Source organism: Poeciliopsis prolifica, unplaced genomic scaffold, assembly GCF_027474105.1.
Source record: "Poeciliopsis prolifica strain line A6 unplaced genomic scaffold, Auburn_PproV2 SCAFFOLD022, whole genome shotgun sequence".
NCBI lineage: Eukaryota > Metazoa > Chordata > Actinopteri > Cyprinodontiformes > Poeciliidae > Poeciliopsis > Poeciliopsis prolifica.
The window spans coordinates 2,023,279-2,038,061 of NW_026562397.1; the positions used below are offsets into that span (position 1 = coordinate 2,023,279).

Here is a 14,783-nt window from a genome sequence, read left to right on the forward strand (position 1 = left end):
AATTTTTAGGTGCAGGATTCAGAGAGGTCAGAGTATTGCATTGTGATTATACATATACTGATTGGGTAAAGAATACTAAACATAAGTGACCATTTTCAAAAACATTCATTCAATTAAAAGACCAACCGACTGCTGTTTTCTCCCGACTTTTGCAGTCGCCATTTTGCGGACTAGCGTAAGAGCCGCCAGGAGGAGGATGGAGTACAGTAATTTGCCGAGAAATTAGTTTTTTTCCCCCCATAAATTGCCGTTTTTATTCATTTCAGTTAACAAAAATGTTTTCTCAAGTTCAGTTTTTGTTCTTTCCTTGGTTTAGTGAACCATGATAACCTTAAATCTTCGGCAGCATATTCGGCATCGGGATAAAAGTCAGTCTGAAAAGTTGCTGTGTGGACCACAGCAGGGAGTGAGCGGTGTGTGTGTTCATTGTGCCTTCATAGTGGGCAGGGGATCTGCGGTCACTCTCAGGCAGTTTCGTCAGCTCTTTCGGTGAAGTGTGTGTTTGTCCTCTGAGTCTTTGTTGCTATAACGAGCCAGCATTGTACTGTGTGTGGCGGAAGGGGACGCTGACTTCCTCACTCACAATAATAGAACCGATCTTCTTTTTCCTGTGTTACAGTACATTGTCCCAGGGAGTCTCCGGAAAGAGACTCCTTATATATACTGGGACCTGAAGTTCAGATGTTGCAACTTATGTAATTTATTAAAATTGCTCTATAAGGGGAGAAGGCACTGGGTAGAAGGTATCTTTGGGGAAATGTTTGAATTCATAGGCTATTACTTACAGTCTTGATTGGTCTGACAGCAGAGCTTTAGCAGGCATCAGTAGTTTAAGACAATATAATTTACTCATCTAACACATGCCTACTGCAGGTCAGATACCAGAATGGATAAGCATTCGGGTTTTTGAGTTAAAATCATGATATGGACCTACATAGTGACTTTGAGCTCTGTGAAAACTTGGCTTCACTAGTCTTAGTTTCGAATAACTGATCTCTATTTAAAAGAAAAGCTGACTGCCTCGACTCTTTTAGAGAAATCGTCCCATAAGGTTTATGAGTGATTTTATATGATGTTTTTGATTCGTTGACGTCAGACACTAATGTTGAACAAGACGGCCATGAGATTCCATGAAGCTGTCTCTGAACTGTTCTAGAACTAATCTGAATCTATTTATTCCAGAATAACTTATCCATTCATATCCAGACTGCTAAGTGTTGATTTTTTTTTTATCTATGCTGACGTGAAAACCCATCTTTTCTCCTTGGCATATGATGGAAGCTGAACATGAGACTCCATTAGATCTAATAGTTCTCGGTGGTATCTTATTAACTTTGTTTGTTGTCTCTCTTGTTTTAAGGTGCATTCACATCAGTCTTGTTGTCATCAAACCATAGTTCGTTTGTCCAGAACTGCAGTCCGGTTCATTTGGGTAAGGTGTGAATGCTCAGTCCAACTCTGATGCAGCAGCACACAGGCGAACCAACGGAACAGGTTTTTCCATTAGTTTGAATTGTTTGACACAGTGAAGTGTGAGTGCAAACTTATTTTTGTGTGAATAAATTGTAAAGCACTTTGGTCAACTTCAGCTGTTTCTAATGTCCTGTTGAAATAAATCCACACTGACACATCACTGCACTAGACTGAGGCCTGGTCTCATCAGTTGAAGTGCTTTGCATGTTCTCTTGTCTGGTGATACATGTGAACATGTGGATTATTCATAGTTGAGTAAATGTGCTTAGGGAATTACAACAGGTCTAACAGAAGGTGAACAGCAACCATGAAACAATTGCAAATAACTGATGTAAAATCCAACACTAGGTGCAGAGGTATCTGATGTTAAGGTTCAGAACCTGTGATTTGGGCCAGATGTGATCAGCTAGTGAAAAAGGACAGCTGCATACGGCTTTACTTTGACTGTTTAGCTCATTCCTCTAATGATCTATTACAACGTTGCTCTGTTTTTGAGTTAACATGAAATGAAACCAAAACCACAAGTTCTGAAGCCACAACAGTTTCCAATCTGCTCACAATTACCTTAAAACAAGAAATATTTAACAACAAGGGATGGATTTCTGTTCTTCATTAAAAAATAATTATTTGTTCCCAGAAAAACTAGAAGTGTTTTTTTTAGTTTCATGATGTCATGAATTTTGTGATTGTCTGAGTTCTGTTTGTTGGTTCTTGTATTTTCAGCTATTTCTGTATTTTTCTTTAGCTAGCTGTTTGTGCGGTACGTATTCGAATTAGTATCATACATGGAAGTGGCGCAATGCTGTGGGGTCAATAGATCAGAATTGGGCCGTTCGTTCAGAATGCCATGAAAAAGTTGCATTTACAGTTCCTGCTGTGTGAACAAAGTCTCGTTCATATCAGGAGAAGAGGTGAGGGCACAACTTGTGTGAAGGAGCAGTCGGTGTACAACTTTTACTATTTCAAAACAAAGACAAAATGATTTACAGTTCATTTCATAAATGATATATAGCATATATGAACTATTCCTCAGTAGGTAGAACCAGTCGGTTTTCCTTTTAGCAGCCAGACATCTTGATCTGTTCCAGAAAATTGACTTTGCTTTTAAAAACATGTTTAAAACTTTCTAGTTTTTGGTGCCTACATAAAAGTATAAAAATCTGACCTTTGGGTTTTGACCTGTTCTGGAGAGAGCTGCATTCTGAGCTTTAACCTAGCTTTTAAGAGACAATTTGCATATTTAAATCAAATTTCTGTAGAATGTTTAAGTGGACATCCGCCGCTCTGCTTATTTGCGACTGAGAATGAAAATTTAAAGATTAAACCTCCCTTCTAGCCTAAATTTCTATGTACTAAAACTAGGGAACAACTATGGATGTATGATATGTCGGCACTAACAACTTGTCGGCTGCTACTCGACATTTTTTAAAACATATTCTATACATCTAACAAATCAAACTAGGCTGATATTATCAACTGATATTTATTTCCATCTTGTTGCTGTTTGTTTCAGCAGAGTTGGTCATGTGAGTGACAGAGATGCAGCAAAGGATTATGGGGAGTTTAACTGAAACTGGAAAGCAGTAGTGAAGTCAGTGTTGCAGTTATTTTATTTTTTTAAGGCGTCGAGAGGTGAAACATGTTTAATAGATGAAATATTGGTGATCAGCCACAGTGGCTGCTTATCGGATATTGATATCTGCTCAAAATTTCATATCACAGCATCCCGATAAGATCATCATATTCATATGTGCTTCTTCAATTGCATGATACTCTGCATTGCCTGATGACTTTCCATATTCAACAGAAATAAAAATGCAGGAGTGACTTTTTGTCTCACATTAGCTCATGGACAGTGAGCAGTGTTTACCATCCAGGTCAACTGTCTGTGCCCGTTAACGCCAATAAGATAATGCGCACATTCAACCAGGGACGCAATTAAATGTCTCATCAAATCAGTTTTCACCAGCACTCAGTTCAAATGCAGTCATCTGGCAGGATTACTGGAGCGCTGTGGGAGGGAGAGGAGAGGAGAGGAAGCGGGTCTGGGATGGAGCAGCCGCTTCCTGCCGTGCCTCGCTGAAGCCAATGTGAGGGGCAGACAGTGGGAGGCGGAGGACGGCGGCCGCTGGAGCCGCTCCAGTCACTGTTTTGGCAAAGTTAGCACCGGGGCAGATGGCGCGGCCGTCGCTGAACACACACCCCGTATACACAGACAGACACGGAGAAGCCCCTGACTGAGGACGACACACGAGCACATGCACAGAGGGTACAGAGGGGAGGGGGAGGAGAAGTCCCAGCAGATTAATGCAACGCCACCTACAGACAGAAAATGTGTGAATAAATGCACACACAGACACACATTTAGTCAGCACCAAATTAGGGATGAGATTAAATGACACATCAAATCTACTTTACTTCCCCAGGCCCGGTCCTGTGGGCCTCTCCTTTACAAAATGCAAAACATAAACAGCAACTGGGCTCACAGATTAGTTTGTGTGCCAATACCAGGCGATAAGGCTGCTATAAAACATCACTTCAGTCACCAAGTAATCATCACCCTTATGACTAATCAAGTAATCACATAAAAATTGTCCTGTTCTGTTATATATACGTACATAACAGAACAGGACAAGAAAAATAGTAATGAAAAGCTATTTCTGGTTCTGTAAAAAACAATTCAGTTCCTCTTTTTTAAAAAGAAAAGACTTTATTGCTCAAACTGCAATATGATTCAAACACTTTTAGTCTGAAGTCTAAAAACAACTATTTTATAAAATATATTGCTAATCTTTTTACTCTTCTTGATCAGCAAATACCTGCGACAGACTGGCGACCTGTCCAGGGTGAACCCTGCCTCTGGAGATAGGCACCAGCAACTCCCGACCCCGTTAAAATGGATGATCAGAAGGGTGATCAGAAGGGTGATCAGAAAATGAATGGATGGACGGACGGACGGACGGACGGATGAGCAAATACATTGAATTTTATCCTAAATGTATTTCCCTACACATGTTCAACATGCCAGACTCTGTGCTAACCTTGGCATGTCGAGGAGCATGGAGGACACGCTGTAGTGAAAGTACTGCTAATTGTTTCTTTCCAAGTTTGAGAAAACATGGTGGTGTAGCTTACAAACCTGTCAGATGAAAATGACACGTACCGCAGGGAGCAGAAAGAATGTTACTTAGTTGATACAAAAGCATGGCAGGAACGCGACATGATTGCGTCAGTCAGAGTGGGTGTTAGGAGAACTTTCCAAAAGTCTCTAATTTTCCTTTTCTTAAAACTTTTCGGTGAGTCAAGTCTACCTTTAGAGATTGAAGTACGTACAGTTATAATGCAGAAGGAGTCTTCTTTCTGCTCAAGCAGGCAGCTGCATTGGTTTATGAATTTTTAAAATGCGCTGGGATCGCACTCAGCGCCTGTATCCAGGCGGAGGCAGCAAGGCGCGGTCTGAAATATGATGTTGTGAAGGTTCATATTGATTTTTATACAAAAGCTGGATGGCTCCAACTCTTAGCCTGTGAAAATAAATAATTTACTTCCAGCTTCACCACTACCTGTTTTTCCAAATATGTCCTTTAAACTACACAGACGTGATAGTGACACTGCAGTTTGTTTTGCATTAAACGCTCTCTGACAAAAATGGATGTGAACATGAATGTTACCCACAAAGTGTACAAATAAGTTCAACCTATACACCAAAAGTATCTAGACTGAACATCCTGACACTTCTTCAGATGCTTTTCCTGCTTGGGAATGGTTCTGCTCTCCATGTATGGATCTGATGTTTAAGACAGGAATACGACAACTCTAACACGCAAACACTTATCCAGCATTCACTGATGAAGTAAAAAAAAAAGTACATTGTCTAGAGCTGTACAAAATATCAAATGACTCTCCACCTCACTGCTTTCATTATGAGGAAAACATCAACCTCAAAGGTCTGCTTGAATGCAATTTTTGATAGTGTTTTGGATGTGTTTGATTGCATTAATGCTTCGCTATCTGAATATTTTTTGTCCTGCTTTGTGGACCATAGCAGTGACGACCACAGCTGGTGTATATCGCTAAAGGTTGAGATGCTAAACCTTAGAACAGATATTAGAAACCGACAGACATTAGAAAATAAAGATAAAGTCAAGATATGCAGGTTATCTATATCAGCTTTGCAATTTCTCGCAACGCTACCACAATTACATATTATATGTTGGTGTTGTTTTTACACAACACCTACATCAATTCTTCCTTGTGTATGATCTTGTGTAATGTACCATTTATTAGAACATGGAACATGGAAAGAGTTTTAGCAAAAATAAAAAGATCATTTCTAAGTGTAACCAGAGAATATATCTGTGTGACCTTGATTAGTCAGGATCACAATGACTCATTCACACACATGAGGTTTGATATGACACATTGTGAGATTCTGCTGTTGTCTAATAGCTCTGAACAGCCAGCGGTTTAGTTTTAGATACAACAATTGGGATTGTGCTATTTGTCACCAGTCAGCTGGAGGGAAACCCAGGGCCGAACGTGAAGCTTTCTGTCCGACTGTCTGGGGAGAACCTCAGGGTAGTCCACCCACTGATGTACTTACTCACCTATTCAATATGTCTCATTCAGAGGGGGAATCCCAGCAGGCCTGGACCTGATGAATCAAACTGAAGGTCATGCAAATGCTGAGACTGGAATTCATTTCAGCAACAGTGGAAGTAAGTACATCAATACTGGAGGAGTTTAATACCAGGGCTTCTTCAAAAACCAAAAATTATATGGAAAAAAAAATTCTGTTTTATTCAGGATATTCCAAAAGACTAAAAAGCCCTAATTACTTATCTACATGAAACAAGTGATGATTCATTTGTGTTCAGGTTCAGGTGTTTGTGTCTCATAATTTGAATGAATCAGATCTCCCGTCACAAGATGTGATGTACTCGAATTGAGGAGAAGTAGACCAACAAAACATGAGTTATGGAAATCAGTGTCTCTCTATACTCATATTTGGATATTTGTCAACACAACCTTCTCTACAATTCAGAAATGTACCTATGCAAAGGACGATAGCTAAAATCCACCAATATTTAAGTTGAGACCCCTTTTAAAACATGTAGACTGCCATTTTTAATAGTTCACACATGTTAATATCCACCAATACACACAGTCAGGAGGAAAGTTATGAAAGTTATTCCAAGGTCCCCTGACCAACAGGGGTCCCTCCATAATTTTAATTTATGTTTTTGTTCATAGAAATTTTTGTCAATTACAAAATGAATTGAATTGTGTTGTGTTTTCTGAAATTGTTTTTAGCAGTAAAAATTAAATGTTACCTCTCCCAGACCAACAAGCAAACATCCCACGCTTCTGTAGGAAATTTGTGTTATTGATCTGATGCAACGTCACTATCTTACATGTTAGGTTTTTGTTATCGGCAGGCAAATGCAGAGAAATAAAGGTTTGAAAACATCCATTTTTGTCAAATCAATTTTCAAAGAATACTTTACATTTTTTAATATTACTGTAAGCAAATTTTTTTTTTTATTTTAGAATAGTTGAAAAAACATACAATAAATGTATCCTCTTGCTTTTCTAATGTCTCTATCCTCTTTTGAACAGGGGTTTTTAGTGTTTTGGCAAAAACACTACAAGGAAATCTTGAAAAGATAAAAGGTGCAACCATGATATCGCCACACCAAAGCAATGCAAAAAAGGTTATTTATAATGACAAATAGAAGAGCCATGAAGCGAAGGTGACACATGAATGAGTTTCCTTTAACTGTTAACAGAAATTTAAACCTGGTTAAAATTTGTTACACGGCTTCACCTCTGAGCTACAGCTGCTATCAGTGAACTGATGAAATAGCAGAAAGTAGTTCAATGTCAGCAGCTGCTCCTGATTTCTGGGAACTCATCACTGTTTGCTTTCCCTCAGAGTGAGGAAAAAAAGCTGTGAGATTTGCCACAAACACCATGAAACATTAACCTGAACAAAACTTCTAATCTGCTGAGTGTTCCTGTATGAAAATGGATGCCAGAAATCATTGTGACTAAAGTGTTACCACTGCTGTTTTGCTAAATATGCTAAATTTGATACAGATTAAAAAAAGAAGAAGAAAAAAAAAACAAAAACAAAAACAGCTAATCTAGCAAAAAAAATAATAATTTTGTGAAAAACTAGATTTTTTTCTAAACTGGCATATTTCCATTTTTTTGTAAATCAAATCAATTACATGGTCGCATTAACTAGACTTTAATTATTTAAGAATAAAACACAGAGGTGAGTTTTACAGCCAACAATGAGCTTCTACAGCAGCTGCAGTGAGGAATTGTTGCTTTGTTCCAGACTGGAAGCCAATGTGAGTGTCCTTGTTCATGGGAGAATGAAACATCTTTTCTAAATTGGTCAAATAAGTTAAAACTTTCAGCAAGTTTGCATGCAGATTCTTTCTTTCTGCTCCACCACCATTAGCATGAGATGCAAACTGGCCTTCTCAGTAAGCAGTGGCCCTACCTTTCATTTCCTCCAGCCTCAGTGAGACATTTGAGTAGAGACAATGGGCCTATAATCTGATAGCGCTGTCTGTTTCCGGACAGAGCTTCAAATGGACTACAATACCATCCCCATGCTGAAGTGCACCAATAAATGATTGCAACATTTGTCCTCTCCTATTTCAGGAAGGAGGCTAATGACATTTATCTAACCTTGTACGATGCGGCCATATGATGACAATATATCAAATGCATGAATAAAAATAAATTAGATTCTTAATATCTTGTAAAAGCATTCCCATTAAGCTGAAACCATCTGCTGTTAACGTAGCAAAAGGCGCACAATCATCTACACTTCAAAGGCACCCAGCTACAAAAAAGAGGAAATGATTCAATAATTCATGAGATAGCAACTCCACACCGCTTCAGTTCCCATGCTATATGCGGCTCATACAGATGAAACGGAGTTAGCATTCTGAACATTGTCCTCCTTCTAATCAGAAAATACATGCAGCCTAAGAGCTGAGCTATACAGAACATGTGTTTAATGTGATCCCAGCTGTGTCACAGGAGACAAAGTTTGGAGTCAAATATCAGAGTTTATGACCTTTCACTGCATTCATAACCAGATCAGGAGATTAGCCTCTCTGCGTGTCAGTTTGGACAGCAGCTGGTATAAAAATAAATTCAACATCTACAAAGGAAGTGACAGTCTGTTCATCAGGACATTAGCAGGCAACAGATGCATGTTGATTTAACAAAGAAAAGTTTTCTTTTTTCTATTTTCAAGAAGTTGTCCTAAAAGGTCCAGGTTGGCACTTTTTTTAGCGACAGTACGGTTCCTGTTTTAATGTTCGAATACAAAAGTTAATGGATGTCGGTAATAAAAAGCATTAAAACACAGCGAATAGGTGGACAACCACCTATTCGCTGTTCATATTCTCAGTTTGACTTATTTGTGGAACGCAACTCCAGATAGTATAAACTCGTTAAAGTCCATGCGAGTCCAATAGATAATTATCTACTGAACTACAAATCGTTTTAACAAAATTATGACAATTATTGTGAGTTCTGACAATTATAGCATTGACTAAGCAAATAGGTCATTTTGTAGTAAGTAGTATTTCCATTAATATTATAAATAAATGTTACGTATTTATAGAAATACATTTTAAGAATGATCCATACATATTTCTTATAATGCAAAGTATTATAAAAAAAATGCAAGGAGTTGTGAAATGTCCAATAATTTGCTTGAAAGGAAATACAAATGTTTTTTTGTACAAATTTAGTCTGCTTTAATCTGCCTGGAGTGTGTTTGTGTAGAAAGTCCGGTTACTTTGGGGAGGTGTGAATGTGTCACAGAACTCTGATGCAGAACAAAAAAAAACAAACTCTGGCCCGGCCATAAAACTTGGCCTTGGTTCGGCTGAAGTCAACTCTGTTGTGCTATGAATGCATATGTGAATGCCAAGCACACTTCAAAAGCAGGAAATGGACTATAGCACACGGCATTCTGGGTAAATACAACCAAAAGAAACATGAGAGTCTGGCGATAGCGAGAAAAATGTCTTATTATCAGACGTGGAATGAAAAGGAAGTCAGATGAAAATATAGCTGGCTTTGTTTACATTTCCTGAAGAAGGAAGTTGCACCGTGTGTCTTTTTTGTTTCCTTCAGTGGTTCCTGGGGCAGCGCCACCAAAGGTGAGGAGGGGAACAGGTTTTTCAAAGGGTTTGGTTCATTTGACACAGTGCACTGTGAAAGCGAATACCAACAGCTGTAAATGTTGCAAGTTTGGCTCCCAATCAAATCAAGTCTACTGGACTATCAGGTGTGAAAACCCCCTATATTATATTAAATGCTTTAGAAAAACTGGTTCTACAGTTAGTACCTTGGTTTCAGCTGAACTCTGAACATACATTTCATCTTCTTGAATTTCTTCCCCTCTGCTCCAACGTATTGCGATTTAAAAAAAATCTATGCTGCTGCTTTGCAACCCCCAAAAGGGCAGAAACTTATAAAATACAACAGTCTTAAGAACATTGTACATGCACAATACATGTCTTAATCATCCAACAAAAAATGTTCACATCAGTAGAGATGTCAACGTTTTGTCACATTGCAGCACCACCACACGAGGATTCACACACACAAAGACCGTCGATCCTGAACAAATCCTCTGTCCCCTCATCCAGGCAGACATTTACACAGCTCTTAAAACAACAAGCATGACTCTGCTTCATGTATAATTGATCATTACATTAAGAGCTGGCTGACATGCACATGGCTGACATTTACCACGTAAACGAGAAGCACCTTGTGACTTCCTGGAAGCTTTTGCTCTCTGGGGGGGGAAAAAAAATAAAAAATCAATTCTGTTTTCAAGCAATTTATCTTCACGAGTGAGTGCAGGCGACTCACGACCGCTTCCTGGTCCAGGATGATGCACTTCTTCTCCAGTTTCCATCTACGTGTTGTTAGTCGTAACAATTCATTTTTAGAAATGCAGTAGGAAATTGGCTGCGTACCGGAATTACCTTTTCAGTTAATCCAGCCTGATGATCAGCTGGCTGGACGCTGAAAAATCTGATCCTTTTTCTGATCAGTGAACGCATCATGAATAGTAACAGCCGTCGGGCTTTGCTAGAAACTACACTTCTGAATGAACATGTTCATTTTTACTAATCAATTACAAAGAGAAAAATTTTGCACAATCATTTGTTCTTATTATATATAGTTTCTGTAACTGCACATTTCTGTGTTTTACAGCAACTGCTCTCTCACTCAGACACGTCACCTCTGTTCCTGGTGTGAACAGTTGGGGAGAGCCAGGATTTTATTTTTTTGGTTTATTTTATTGGCGTCTGTAAGTCAATGCTTTATAAAAACTGCAAACAAAATTTCAATGGGTGCAGCTCTTCTAATTTGTCTTTGATAAAAAGAAATGATGATAAGCAGAAATAAAGATACGTTTGTAACCTCAACCAATTCAAAATGTTCTTGTTCTCCAGACCAAAAGCAGTCTCCTGGTAACAGAGAGATGTTTGAGAATTGTACCACAACAAAAGAAAGAGCAGAAAATGGTCAGGATAGTTAGTGGGTCAGGGTGCTCAGGTCGTAAAGGAAGGTCAGACGTCGTGTCAAAGCCTGTAGTGGTGTTATAAAAGAGGCTGTGGCTTCCCTCAGGGAGTCTGTACAGGACCACTGCAGACCTGCCTGGGGGCCTGCCACCATCTTCTGTGTCCGTTCAGCAAACCACACACAATGTGGAGCATATGTCTGACTGGGAGAGGTCAGAAGATTCCCAATGATGGCCGAATGAATGGAAAAAAGGAAAGTCTGTTGATATTGAGGACAAGTACAAGCTTTCATTAATGATTTTCTACAGCTGTGACCTGATGGGAACGCGGGGCATTTACTTATTTACTTTCTCAGATAATCTTATGAAAGATTTTTTCTCGATATATTCAAGTTACACTTTGATTATAAATCAGCAATCAAGTGGGCCCTGAAGAGGATAGTGAGGGAGAGTTGGAGGGTTTATTGGAGTGCCCAGGATCAGGAGCAAATGAAGTATCACATTAGAAACAGAAAGTCCAAATCTTCAGCTTACAAAGTGAGGAGTCTGTCCAGTTTTCTGAGATCTGTGCTCCGCGCTAGTTTTCAACGTCTACTTCCTGTTTACTGCAGCCATCCCCAGCTCCAACATCTGATGAAATTTCACACTAGGAAACACGTCTAATTCGCATTTTTCGTTTTATCTTTGTTGCAGCATTTCACACGTTTTCTTACAAACAGCCTGACAATTGGAAACATAGGCCTTGTTATGCATTCTGCTGCCTTCAGGTAAGATGGCAAGATCAAAAACAGAATTAGGAGGCTACTTCACAGATTTAAGATGCAAAAATACTGAACTGCTGTTGAGAATAAGAATTTTATATTATTGCAATAATTGTGTTTTCATCTCTTTATGTTTTTTTTTTACAGCCCAGAAAAACTTTACCCTTTTTTGTTGCATTCCATTCAGCATAAAGCAAATCCTCTCAGAGAAGCGTGCCGTATTCTTCAGCTCAGCTTTTTTTCACATTTGCTCCTCTAACCACATAATCTCACCTCCTCATCTCAGGCTGCATCAGTCCTTCCTCAAGCACAACTTCAAGAATTAAGGAGTTAATCATGCACGCTCTTCAGAATTACGTTTTCGCTCAGTCTGGCATAGCCGAGTTCATTTTAGATGTTTGATTTTTTTGCGGACATTTCACATTGCACACTTGCCACAACTGAGCTCTTTGTGCCGACTTTAAAAGTTAAAATGCGTGGGCTGTGTTGCCTCCTGTTGAGGTGACAAACTAGAATGTACAGCTGAAAACAGAACTGCTGCTGTTTGGGACAGTCACAGCGACGGGCCTGATGCCAAACGATCTTCATGTCCTCGGGTTTTACATCACTTCATGACATCCACGATACAGAAGAAGAAAGAACCGAACCAAAAATGGATTGATTTTGCAGAGTATTCCTCCCCTAATTTACATGGCTGTCAGTGTTAGGCGCAAATGCATTTAATGGCCCGTTCACAAGAAGCTCTAACCCAATTAAAGGAATTTGCGATTAACTGTGCTGTTTTTACATGACAAACACGAACCGAGCTCAGCATCAGCCGAGAAAGAGAAATGGCATTTTTTTCCCTCCAAGGCGAGAGCACGGTGACTGCTGTGTGTCCTGCGCAACTTTTTCAGATGCCGCATTTGGTGTTAAAATCGTTACAAGAGAAACAGAATCTCTCTTCATTTTCAGCATCCTAGCAAACATCCAAAAGGTTTCTGGACCAGAACTGATATTTCACACTCGCTTAAACTGATTTCATCTTCACAAAAATTCCAGTTTCATTTGAATAAAATTCACAACATGATGGGACCACCACAGAGCTTCAACGTGCGCTTCAGGTTTTGACTGGTTACTCTCAATTAGGGTCACTAATACCACTAAAACTAAAAAAAATTAATAAAAAATTGTAAAAATGTAATCAAAAGGTGCTTTACTAAAGTATTAATTTAAGTGTGTTCCTTTATTTGAAACAAAGTGACTTTTGTATGCTATAAGTGTGGTTGTTTTTCTAAAATTGTAGTGGAAGAAAACAATAATAATCTAATTCTCATTTCCAAGAGAAACCTGACAATTTAACAGGAATGTGTTACCAAATATACGCCTCCCACCTACAACTGAGAGCTCAAAGCGCTCCGACACCTCCAACCCTCCTCTTAGACCGTTCCACAGGTAAGCTTAGCTGAAGCAACAACTCTGCTAATTTCACGTTTACATACTGATTTTTTTTTTCTTAGCTGATTTTCTCGTTAAACAGAATCAGAATTGCACTAACATGAAATGTGAGAATCTAAGCAAAGCTATGAACGTCAGTAAACTCCACAAAGCTTGGAGCTAGTTTCTTAGTAATAAGGATCTTGCACAACTCTGAAAACAGACAGACATCACCAACTGAGTTCACAGAGGTATTTTTGACACATACTGCCCCAGTGTCAGTAAATCCTAACATTACGTTTTAGTGCAGGTAAAGTGCTACTCATTTCCTCAGCATCATAGATCATCTCCCTTAACGTCTGACACAGTCTCTAGCTTCGGCTTCAGATTTAAGTCGCTCACCCACAAGAGGCCAGTACCACAGTCAGGGTTGACTGACATCACAAATGAATATACCTTTCTTTGATTCAACTGGATGAACGTATAACTAGGCATGCTATGAGAGACAACTAAACAGCTTCTTAAACCTTTAGAGCCCCAGAGAAAACACACAGCTATGAATTTAGTCAGATTTTCATCGCAATTAACTCATTTATGACGTGATTATATTTTTACATAAGTATCAAAACATGGCATCTCTACAAGTTCTCTTGTAGAAAGTATTATTTATAAAGACATAAAATATAATGAGGAGTAAATTTGAACCAAAAAAGTTATTTCTAAGCAAGCGGTGCAATGTGAATCTGACATGGCAAGAAATATATTTTGCTTTACTTCTAAAATTCATATATTTATACTTAATGTCTGTATGCTGAGTGTGTAGTCAAACTCCTTGTTTGTGCTCACAATGAAAGCCGATTCTGAAATGATTGATTGTGAAAATGTTTACAAATGCAAGGGTTATCTGTTTGCTTCTTATTTCAATAAGCTATCAGCATTTTCTTTGCATTGTAATCATACTGTCAGGGCATTAAACAGATATGTAACATAATCTATAGGCTGGGCTTTTTAAATATGGCAATAGGACATTTGCATACTGTGTTTCTGAAAACTTATAAAATACCTTGCATTGAGCTGTTCTAATATATTACATTTTCATGAAGACAGCCAATATGTAACAAAAATCATTCTGTCCCAGCCTAAATATTGTATAATATAACTAAGCACACATAATTATTATGACTTTTTTTTTTTTTTAATGGACACAAGCATTTCTAGGAATGATGTGTTTGTATGGAACCGTTTAGAGAAGAAAGCACAAAACTATCATTTATTTGTAACTTTCGTCAATAAGAAGAACCTGAACATCCTCCTAAACTGGAACATCCACATTCGGGCAGGGGTCATGACCTCCGGCCTCCTGACTGACCCAACATTACAGCTGCTCTTTAACATGTCAGTAACTAACACAAGGCTCCTGAAGTCCCACACAGGTCCAGAATGAAAAACATTCACAATTACATCTCAGCACTTATTCACCAGCCCAGATATAAAAACAGTCATTCGTGGTAAAATATGAAGCCAACACTTAATGACCAACTCAGCTGTTCTGAGTTGGT

The 14,783-nt window shown here is 38.7% G+C and overlaps 1 protein-coding gene across 1 annotated transcript in view; it reads right to left on the minus strand.

Annotated features, from left to right (window-relative positions):
* LOC129369749 (ubiquitin-associated and SH3 domain-containing protein B-like) overlaps nt 1–14,783 on the minus strand; it is a 40,202-nt gene that overhangs the window by 24,724 nt on the left and 695 nt on the right. The window lies entirely within an intron of this gene.